We start from the raw sequence: 11915 nt of genomic DNA, 5'->3' as shown, positions 1-11915 counted from the left end.
ACTTCTTAGTTGACATCAGTTGGGAAGATGCTGGGATCTTTCAAAGATGTAATATAAAGAAAAGTAGAAAATTATAATATGATTTAATAGAGTTAAAATGGTCTTATGAAAAGTAAATAGCTTTTAACTGACCTATGGTGTTCTTTGAGGTTGATTTTTTGAATTTGGTCTATTTAGATTTTAAGAAGGCTTTCAATAAGTTCTGTCACAGGAGACTGCTGAACAAAGTTAGAGCCCATGGATTTGAGGGTAATATACTCATGTGGATTTAGATTGTTTAACAGTTAGAAAACAGAGAATAGCTATAAATGGGTCCTTCTATGGTTGCATGTGGGGTATTGCAGAGATTGGTGCTTAGGTCCAGATATTCATGATCTATTATCAATGATTAGGCTCAGGAATCAAACTTTACATTGCCACATTTGCACATTCGCACAGCAGGAATGTAAGTAGTGAAAACAGAGAAGCTAAGAAAACCTGCAACAACTTGGCAGAGAGCACAGTTTGGAGAAAAAATGTTGTTGTCCATTTAAGTGCAAAGATCAGAAATACTGAATTATGTTTAAATAGAGACAAACTGGGAAATGTTAATATTTAAAAGAGCTCAGTATCCTTGTACATTAGTCACTGAAAGCTAACGTGCCAGTGCAATAGGTAAGAAGGATAATGATATGTTAGCCCTTCTGCAAGAAATTTACGTGAAGGTATCTTAGTACAATATTATAGATCCAAAGTGAGAGGTGAGAGTTGTGTGCAGTTTTGATCTCCTCATCGAAAAGAGAGGATGTGCAAAGAAAATTCACATGTTGGCTTCTCAGGTACTGGTCTGTCATAGGAAGAAAGATGAATAAGTACAGCTTCTATTCCTTAGAGTTTAAAAGAAAGATGCATACTAAATTCTTCAAGGGTTCGGTAGGGTGGTTATGATGAGATGTTTCTGCTGGATGAGGAATCTAGATCTTGGGTCGTGTCAAAATGGGAGGTACGCTATTTTGGACAAAATTGAGGTGAGATTTCTTCATTCAAAGGAGGGTAAACTTTTGGAAACCTCTACTCTAGAGGGGGATATGTTCAGTCAATGGTTGCATTATAAACAGAAATGGATGTTAGAGGAACCAAAGGTTAGGGAGGAAAGAGCCGCTGAGGCAGAAAATGAACTGTGATGTTATTGAATAGCGGGACAGTGTGGAGGAGCTGAATGAACTACTTCTGCTACTGATTCTTATGTTTGTGAGAGTGGGAATAATTGGATATCTCTACCTAAGACGTGACTCACGCATGATTGGATGATTAGCCTCTGGTGTTACTTGAACTACTAAGAAGCTTTTTTTTTGTAATATAGCAGAGTAAATCTGCAAGGATGTTGCCAAAACTTGAAGACCTGAGTTATAAGGAAAGGTTGAATAGATTAGGACTTTATTTCCTGCAGCAAGAATGAGGGGAGATTTGAAAGAGGTATACAAAATTATGAGGTGTATAGATAGGGTAAATGCAAGCATGCTTTTTCTACTGAGGTTTGCAGAGACTAGAACTAGAGGTCATAGGATAAGGGTGAAAGATGAAATATTTAAGGGTAATCTCTTTATTCAGATGGAAGCGCGATTGTGGAATCAGCTGCCAACAGCAGTGGTGGGTGTAAGTTCATCTGCAACATTTAAGAGAAGTTTGGGTAAGTACATGGAGGACATGGCCCAGGTGTGTGTCAATGAGTAGAGTAACAGCTTGGCATGGATTAGATGTGCCAAAGAACCTATTTCTGTGTTATGATTCCATTAATATTTGGAGATACAGCAGGTATTAACCCTGATGTAAAAAATAATATTGTCTTCTTTGTGTTTGAAAATAGGTGGTATCTGTTGTGTATTTAACATTTCAGTAATATTTGAGTAATATTCTAAATATATCGTTTGATTAAGCATTGTTTGCTATTTCATAATCCATTACAAGTTTTATGTAAAGGTATGTGAATGGCATACGTCATTAGACCACCATGTCATACGTGCATACTTCACAAAAGTAAAATGAAGTAGCCACATTATTCCCAGGTTCCCATGTTTTTCTTTCAATTAGTTTCTGGAGTTACAAATCATAACAGTGGCATCGAAGAAACTTTAAAGCTATCCCAAGACAATTACCTGTCTGTTGAAGCACAGCGAGAAGCTCGAGTTTTAAAAAATAGTGCAGCACATTTTTTTTCTTCAGAAATGGGAGAGAAATGGTCAAGTTTAAAAAAAGTGTAGACAATGGATAAAATTCACTGGGTCATAAACAGTGAGTACCAGGTGATAATAATCATAATAATAAAAAACGCAGAAGTGGCTAGCTTCATTGGAAAGGTAGATGCATTCGATTACACAACAGATAAATGGCTAATTTATACTGAATGAATTGGGCAGTATTTTGAAGCAAATTAAATAGCCAATGAAAAGTGAATGCCAGTATTACTGAGTGTAATAGATGGAAAAGCATACAGTTTGCTTAGAAATTTAACTGTGCCAACCAAACCAGCCAGAATAAGCTTTGTTGATATCGTGAAAGCAATGCGGGAACATTTAGAACCATGTTGATTTCAGAATGCTTTAGGTTTCATAAGTGGATCAAAAGCAAGGGAAGTCCATTACCGCTTATTGGCTGAATTGAAGAAATTGTCTGAGGACTGTCAGTTCAGTAATGGGCTTAATGATGCACTGAGAGATCAAGTAGTTTGCATATCTTACAAGAAAGCATTCAAATACGGCTCCTAACTGACGCACAACTCACATTTAAAACAGCAGCTGAAATCACTGTATCAATGGAAACAGCAGCTAGAGATGCAATTGAGTTGCAGTCAGGAATGAAAGTGAGCATGAACAGAATTGCAAAGTCTACACATAAACCTACCCAGCTGAATAAGTTGTGTTACCATTGTATTAAGGATTCACATACACCAGACCAATGGAGGTTTAAAGGTGAATCTTATAGAAAATGCCACAAAATAGGATGCATTCAAAGCATGTCGGGCAGACAAAACTAATGGAATGCACAGGGAAAAGAAGGTAAGAAGTTGCAGTTTCAAAAAGAGCACTAATCTGCATGCTGTTGATAAAAAAAACTGACAGTGATGAGAGTAACAAAGGACTAAGTAGCCTTGAGATTTACAACATGAAAACTAACAAGAGATAAGCAATATGGTTTACACCAAAAGTGAACAGCAAGTTGATTAAAATTGAATTGGACACTGGCTTAGCTGATTTGCTCATTCCGTTTGAACGGCATTTCAAAGAATCTGAACTGAAAATATCCAACTAGGAACTTATACTGGAGAAAAGATAACTCCTGTGGGAATGTTATTGGTAACAGTGAAATACAACAACCATCAAGACAACTGGGCTTGTATCTGGTAAAACCAGGAGGGTCGGTATTCTGAGGAGGTGATTGGCTGAGACAACTTAATTGGTGATCCATCCACCACTTTCAATAGAGTAAATTGAAAGCAAACCAAGAAAGGTACTGGATGATGCCACAGCAGTGTTCAAGGATGGCACTGGGAAACTCAAACATATAAAGGGTAACATAGTGTTAAATGAAAATGCCATATGTAAGTTTTACAAAGCCCGGCCGGTTCCTTACACCATCTGTGATAAAGTAGCCGGTGAGCTAAGTCACATGGAGGCTGTAAGAATTCTTTCCATGGTTGAGTGGAACCCAAGAGTAATGTCAGTGATCTCAGTAACCAAGAAGGATAGGTCTGTCAGGATTTGTGGTGATTTTAAGGTCACCATCAACCCAGTTGTGAAAGTGGATCGATACCCTTTGCCCAGGAGAGAGGATATCTTTGCTATCCTTTCTGGAGGGAAACACTTCAGCAAAGTGGATGTAGTTGAAGCCTGCCTGTGGTGGAAGCGGAAGAAGAATCCAAAGTTTTTCTCACCATAAACATTCACATTGGGCTTTATCACTATAACAGGTTTCTTTTCGGAGTATCATCTACACTGCAGTCTGGCAGAAAGCTATGAACCAGGCATTCCGTGTTCCTGGAATGACATCATTATTACCAGTACGGATGACAAGGAACATCTCCAAAATCCCAAGACAGTGTTAAAAAAGATTATGGGTTCTGTGCACAACACGACAAGTGTGAATTCTTTAAACTAAGCATCATTTATTATGGTCAGGTCATTGACAAACAAGGATTACACAAGTGTTTTTCTGGCTTATGATGGCACTGGTGAAGCCTACTGACTACTTATCAGGAGAAAACAAAACAAAGGCTACAAGTAAACACTTTATTAATAACACTTCTTCTGGCAAAATTTCTAGTAAACAATCACCTCAAAAATGGAGGCAAGGTAGAGATGAGGTGAACAAAGGAGAGGTGGAGTTGAGGCAGAGACAAGTGAGTGAGTGCAAGGTCAAGGTAGAGTTGAGGTGAGCAGAGGTGAGGCCCATCCACTGAAACTGAGAGCGAGAAAAGACCCGAGGTTTGGTCGATATAAGCGCCAGGCCAATTTGTAAAGGTCAGGCACAGGCCGAAACATAGAAGCGAGATCCAGGACCAGAGTGTATCGAATCTACGGAGCCTGGGTCCTAGAGTGAGGAACAAACCAATGTTTGTACAACCAGATCAAAAAGGCAGGATGTCGGGACCAGAGCCAAGGGTCAGACCGGTTCTGCTTGCTGCTCCACAATGTTTACTTGGCTCTGCACTGAACTGAGCCTGTGGCCTGCTCCAGCTGCAGTGATGCCTGGCTTCATGTCTGCAGACTCACTTTCATTCTGGGAGCTGCTTGCTTTCTTTTGTTGTTGGTGTGATATTTTTTTCTTTGCACGTTGGGTATCTAACTCTCTTCTTTTTTTTAATGGGGTCTTTTGGGTTTCTTTGTTTTGTGGCTGCCTGTAAGAAGACAAATGTCAATGTTATATAATATATAAATACTTCGATAATAAATGTAACTAAACTTTTGAACTTTGAGAAAATTCAAGCAGTGATGGATACTTCAAGGCCAAAGGACGTGTCACAGTTGCGGTCCTTTTCAGGATTTGTCAGTTACTATAAAAGGTTCCTGCCAAACCTGGCTACTGTGTTCCACACCTTGAACTCATTACTACAGATTGGGAGGAAATGTCAATGGACAAAGCAGTGTGAAGTGGCTTTCCAAAAAGCATAGGAAATGGTGACATCAGAGACTATACTCACACATTATGATCCACACTGACCAGGGAAGCTTGCCTGTGATGCCTCTCCTTATGGTATCGGTGCAGTGATGTCACATGTTATGAGTGATGGAAGTGAACACTCCATAGTCTTTGCATCACATTCCCTTACTGCTGCAGAGAAAAATTACACATAGATTGACAGAGAGGCCTTTTCTGGTTTGGGGTGTAAAACTTTTCAATCAGTATCTGTATGGGAGAGCGTTTACCCTCATTACTGATCATCAACCACTAGTGTTCATTTTCAATCCACTGAGGGATGCCCCACTAGCAGCAACTGCCAAATGCAGAGATGGGCTCCATTTCTTGGAGGACACAATTACAAAATCGAATTCAAGAAGACCACTAATCATGGGAATGCTGGTGATTGTCCTGGTTACCCTTGGAAAAGGAAATACCTGAAAAATTTACAAAAGAAGACACTTCTCTTGACACGTTTTCTCTAATGCAAATCAAAAGTTTCCCTGTTATGGCAGAGATGACCCAGAGGGAAACCAGAAAAGACCCCACACTGTCTCCGGTCTACATGGCCACCCACAATGGCTGGAATGTGCAGCAGAAATTCCAGTTCCCCATTTTTACTAGTGCCAGGATGAACACCCTTGAAGGGGAATGGTCTGTGTGGAGATTGAGAGGTGTTGCACCATCTAAGCTAACAGCTAAAGTGTTGGACGAGCTAGATGCTGGTCATCTAGGAGTGATCAAAGTGAAAGTGGCTTGAAGCTTTGTCTGGTACCCTGGAATAGATCTGCAGATTAAGTACCTTGCCACACACTGTTTGGGATGCCAACATGTCCGGAAGATGCCAAGAGCAGTGTCTCTCCATCCCTGGGAATGACCTGCATTTCTCTGGCAAAGAATTCATATGGATTTTGTGGGACCATTCATGGAAACTAATTTGGTCATAGTGGTGGATGCAGCTACAAAGAGGCCAGAAATGTTCCCAGTAGCCTCCACTACCGCCTTGGACACTGCTGATGTGTTGAGAAGCCTCTTTGTATTGACTGGTGTTCCAGAACACTTAGTCAGTGACAATGGACCACAGTTTGTGGTGGAACAGTTTCAGTCATTCCTGAAAATGAATATTACCTCAGCACCATATCACCCAAATACAAATGGTTTGGCAGAAAGATATGTCCAGAATCTAAAGAACACGCTGCAAGCATTGTCAGCAGAACATACTGCACTAACATTGAATCAGAAACTCGCCAATTTCCTCCTTGCATATCACAATGCAGCACACTCCACAACCAACAACTCACCAGCTATGCTGCTCCTGGGTCACCCCTTGAGCTCACGTTTGGATCTGCTCAAACCCAATCTCAGAAGGAGTATGCAGGACAAATAGCTGAGACAAATTGAAGGCTCCAAAAGCAAGGAGTTTTAATATTTCACTCCTGGACAAGCGGTCCTGGTGAGGGACTATAGGTGATCAAAAGTGTGTACTTGGGAAGGTCAAGGACAGAATTGGACTGGTCTCCTGCACAGAGGAGATGTGTAAGAATCCCAGAGTCAACTCCTACAACCACCACGAAGGAGGCCCCAGAACCTGAGATTGTTTCACAGCCACAAGTCTCACCTGCCAACCAGAGTGACCACATCCCACCACCCCTGTCAGGAAAGACATTGTCGCACAAGAGTAAGAAATCCCCCACAGTGATTTGATCTTTAAGTCAGAATGGGACAATTTACATTTACTATGCTGTGAATGTGTATGTAGTAGTCGTATTATATAATACACTGTGTACAGTATATATATTGTATGTTCATATATAGTTGAGGTGCATTCTATATACTGGGCTGGGGTTTATAGTTAAATAGGGAGGAATGTTGTATATTTAGTATTTCAGCAATATTGTAAATATATTGTTTGATTAAGCATTCTTCGTTGTTTACATAAGTCATTATGGGTTATATTTAAAAGTACATGAATGGCATACCACGTCATAAATGTGCACCTCACTAAGGTTTCCATATTTTTCTTTCAATTAGTTTCTGGAGTTACAAAACATAACAGTACCCGCTTCTTTCCCTCTTACCCTCCCCCCCCTTTGCTTTCCGCAGGGATCACTCCCTACGCGATTCCCTTGTCCATTCGTCCCCCCCACTGATCTCCCTCCTGGCACTTATCCTTGTAAGCGGAACAAGTGCTACACATGCCCTTACACTTCCTCCCTTACCACCATTCAGGGCCCCAAACAGTCCTTCCAGGTGAGGCGACACTTCACCTGTGAGTCGACTGGGGTAATATACTGCGTCCAATACTCCCAATGCGGCCTTCTATATATTGGCGAGACCCGACGCAGACGGCAGACCGCTTTGCTGAACACCTACGCTCTGTCCGCCAGAGAAAGCAGGATCTCCCAGTGGCCACACATTTTAATTCCACATCCCATTCCATTCTGACATGTCTATCCACGGCCTCCTCTACTGTAAAGATGAAGCCACACTCAGGTTGGAGGAACAACACCTTATATTGCGTCTGGGTAGTCTCCAACCTGATGGCATGAACATCGACTTCTCTAACTTCTGCTAATGCCCCACCTCCCCCTCGTACCCCATCTGTTATTTATTTTTATACACACATTCTTTCTCTCACTCTCCTTTTTCTCCCTCTGTCCCTCTGACTATACCCCTTGCCCATCCTCTGGGTTCCCCCCTCCTTGTCTTTCTTCCCGGACCTCCTGTCCCATGATCCTCTCGTATCCCTTTTGCCAATCACCTGTCCAGCTCTTGGCTCCATCCCTCCCCCTCCTGTCTTCTCCTATCATTTTGGATCTCCCCCTCCCCCTCCCACTTTCAAATCTCTTACTAACTCTTCCTTCAGTTAGTCCTGACGAACGGTCTCGGCCTGAAACGTCGACTGTACCTCTTCCTAGAGATTCTGCCTGGCCTGCTGTGTTCACCAGCAACTTTGATGTGTGTTGCTTGAATTTCCAGCATCTGCAGAATTCCTGCTGTTTGCAGTACCTGCTTCAACTCTTTTATAATACTGTTAGATTCACTCAGGTTCGATTATTAATAATGACCATATCAATAGGTTCAATGGGTACATTTAATGTCAGAGAAATGTATACAATATACTTCCTGAAATTCTTCTTCTTTGCAAGCATCCACGAAAACAGAGGAGTGCCCTAAATAATGAATGACAGTTAAATGCTAGAATCCCACAGTCCCTTCTATGTTCAGGCAGCAATCCCCCCTCCCCCACCAGCAAGGCAATGACCCTCCCCTCCCCCACCAGCAAGGCAATGACACCCCCCCCCCACCAGCAAGGCAACGACCCCCCTCCCCCATCAGCACTCTTCACCAAGTACTCAAGCAGGCAACAAAGCATCAATACAGACACAGACTTGCAATACCCCAAAGGCAACTCGTTCACCCGGTAATTTGACATACCACAGGCTCTCTCTCTCTCCTTCACTCAAGTAAAATCGTCGGGTTTATTATCATATGCACAAGTATAAGTATGCACAGGTGCAATGTAAAACATATTTGCAGCAACATCACGGGTACATTACATTAAAGACAAATCATTCAAAAGAAATACATAAATTAAATGTAAATTGTACAAAAGTTATACAAGGAGTTATTTTCTGTACTGATTGCCCTAAGGAAAGATACATAAAGTTAGGCTCTCTTAACTGAGTAATTGATAAAGCATTTAAGGAATGAAATCATCTAACTGTAAATCTCCTTTTGAAAGGGTGACACTCTGTACATTGACACAGCCAGAATAAAGCATGTTGTAGCAGAACAAAGATCCCTAACTTATTAAGCAAGTCAGTGCTAACTTGTATAATTGAGCTGGCAGGCTTAGTAGTACAAACAATAATGACAGGTCCAGGGAATAAGGTTCCCATCACTAACGTCATAGGATTGCAGAAGTCTTTGTAGTTACTACACCCATGGCATTTAAGGCTTGGGTTAACATAACATGAAAAGCAGGACAATGCCTAAATCCTAAATGAACCTTACAAGAAGGCTATGGAATAGCAATGGATGAAAGGAGGTGGGGGGAGGGGATGCAGGAAATTAAAGATGTTTATTACCATTGGATACTGACTCAAGCTGGTCAAGAAGTGATAACTAAATTATTGTAGTTTGGTCAAAAGAATGTTCATCAGTCACGTGTAACCTTATAACTGGATGACTTCTGTCACATGACTATGAAACGTCGACTGTGCTTCTTCCTATGGATGCTGTCTGGCCTGCTGCGTTCCACCAGTATTTTGTGTATGTTGCTTGACCTATCTCACAGATAACTTTGCCTAGGGTATAATAATCATTGTTCACGTTGCGATTCTTGAATCATCCAGGATCTCTGTATGTGAGTGGGTTCTCTACATATGCTCGAATAGACCAGTAAATAAATAAAACTATGTCTCAACATTGCAATGGGAAGTGAAGGGTGACTGAACCCTCACACCTTCTTGTCTTCTTGGTTTATTATACTTGGAATAAATTCCATCCCTCAACTTATCTGTTTAACTATGGAAAACTTCACTCACGGTGAGGAAACTATTTAATGTGCTCAGCTCACGTAGAAGTGTAATCATTTTATTGTATCTTGACTTTGATTGCTGTGAGGCGGGCACCTATGACTATCAAATCCTTTAGTGAAGTCTGTTTATTTGAAGAGTTGCATTCAGGAATTTAAATTGGTCCACATTGGAAGATTCACTTTAAACAGGGACTTATTGTGCATATGTGCACAACCTCGATGTATATGATGTTTATACTGAGGGAAAGTTCAACATACACATGAAGAGCACACCAGAGATTTTGGAACACTTCCCCACATTCAATAACTTAAGAGAAAATGGTGTTGATGTTAGAACCAAACGAAAGGCTGGTTGGGTCACCCTGGAACTTTGAGAGCATTTCCATGCATAGCATTGTAGGAAGATTTTCACTAAGAAAATGCACTGTAGATTCATTGCCTGGATTATGAGCTATCTTATGAAGATATTTAGAAGATATAATGTATTAGAAGAACAAAATGGAGTTATATTCCTTGAAATGTAGTTAGGGAGGTTTCTTGAATTTAAGTATTAAAGACATAGGAAAAATTTGTTAACTTATATTCAGTTTTCAGGAATTGCTAATGAACACTTCAATTGCAAGGCATGTAAAACTGTTCCCCAAACTGCAAATGATCTAAACCCATTACAAATTTAAAATCTGAGACATTTCTGTTAACCAAAGGTATTACACTTTATGGTGGTATATCACAGAATACTCATGATTTAATTGAAAGGTGAATGGGAAGGCTTAAAAGACTGAATAACAAACCGAAGTTGCCAAAAAATGTCATAAATACAAGTGGGTATTTTGTCTTTCACTGTCTAGCGCATAATGCTGAAAACTAGTATTGAATCCACAGTATCATACAGTTTCTGCTACAGAAGTTTATTTTAGGACTGTATTGATAAAACCACATCTAAAAGATGTAACTACCAGATTTAAAAAAATAGCAAAGTAGTCAGACATATTGTATGTAAAAATATAAAAATATGTAAAATGTAAAAATATAATGTATATTATTAATGAAGATGAAAAATAACTTTCCTAACAATAACAAAATCATCTGATGAGTGAAGGTTTCTTTTTAACATAATAGAAAGCTGTGAGATTAATCTTTTAAAGGATTTTCATGTACAGTACCCTCAACTATCAGTTTTGAATCATGTTCATAGGGTATATCTCATAGCTTATCATAGGAGGCTTTTAAGACACAATCAAAAGCTGGAGACTGCAAATACTTTCTTTATACCGCTAGTGATTTTGAGATCACTTGTAAAAGTATGTGAAAATGTTTTAAATAATTTTCCACTTGATTCACATCAGAGCAATGCGAAGCACACTTTTCACCTTAACAAAAGTGCAAATGGCAAGTTTACTTATGTTTGGTCTTCATTTTCCCGATATATATTTTTTATTTTATATTGTGAAACTCCACAATATGTTACCCTCCCAGTGGATAACTGACTTTGCTTCACATTTCAACAGTCAATAAACCAAATTGCAGAGCACCATTACAATTTTAGTTCTACAAAGTTTCTCTGAAGTGTTGTAAAATCCAATTGTGAACCGACATTTCAAAGACTTACTTTTTCTTCTTCTGTAAAAGGTACTTCTTGAAATGTGGCAGTCTTTCTGGTAAATGATAGATCCAAGATGTAACTATACTTAGCTACCAGTAGGAACTTCATCATCAGTCACGGGTATGGTAGCTCCATGAAGTTACATGTGGTAGTTACATGCCCAATGCTTCACCCTATGAAAGTGAGTGGTTTCCACTGCAAAGTTCATCCACTGAGCTGTATTTGATCCATTCTTAGTGAAGCAAGCTACTTTTAGTCAGAACTGTAATACAACAACCTTTTTCACAACTGCTGGACGCAAAAACCTCAGTGAGATCAATAAGTGGGAGAATCCTATTATTATGCCCTTTGGAATGCACTATAAAGGACGAAATTACAAGTATGATAACATTCAACATTATCATCTTCAAGTGTAATCACTACGCTCCGAGACCTAGGCCTTGATACTTCCTTGTGCAACTGGATCCTCAATTTTCTCACTTGCAGACCCCAGTCAGTGCAGATTGGCAACTTCACCTCCTCCACAATCACCCTTAGCACAGGTGCACCATTAGGCTGTGTGCTTAGCCTGTCACTCTACTTACTTTATACTTACGACTGTGTGGTTAAGTATAG

Source organism: Mobula hypostoma, chromosome 1, assembly GCF_963921235.1.
Source record: "Mobula hypostoma chromosome 1, sMobHyp1.1, whole genome shotgun sequence".
Taxonomy (NCBI): domain Eukaryota; kingdom Metazoa; phylum Chordata; class Chondrichthyes; order Myliobatiformes; family Myliobatidae; genus Mobula; species Mobula hypostoma.
The sequence above is the reverse complement of the archived record's forward strand: the minus strand, read 5'-3'. Positions refer to the sequence as shown.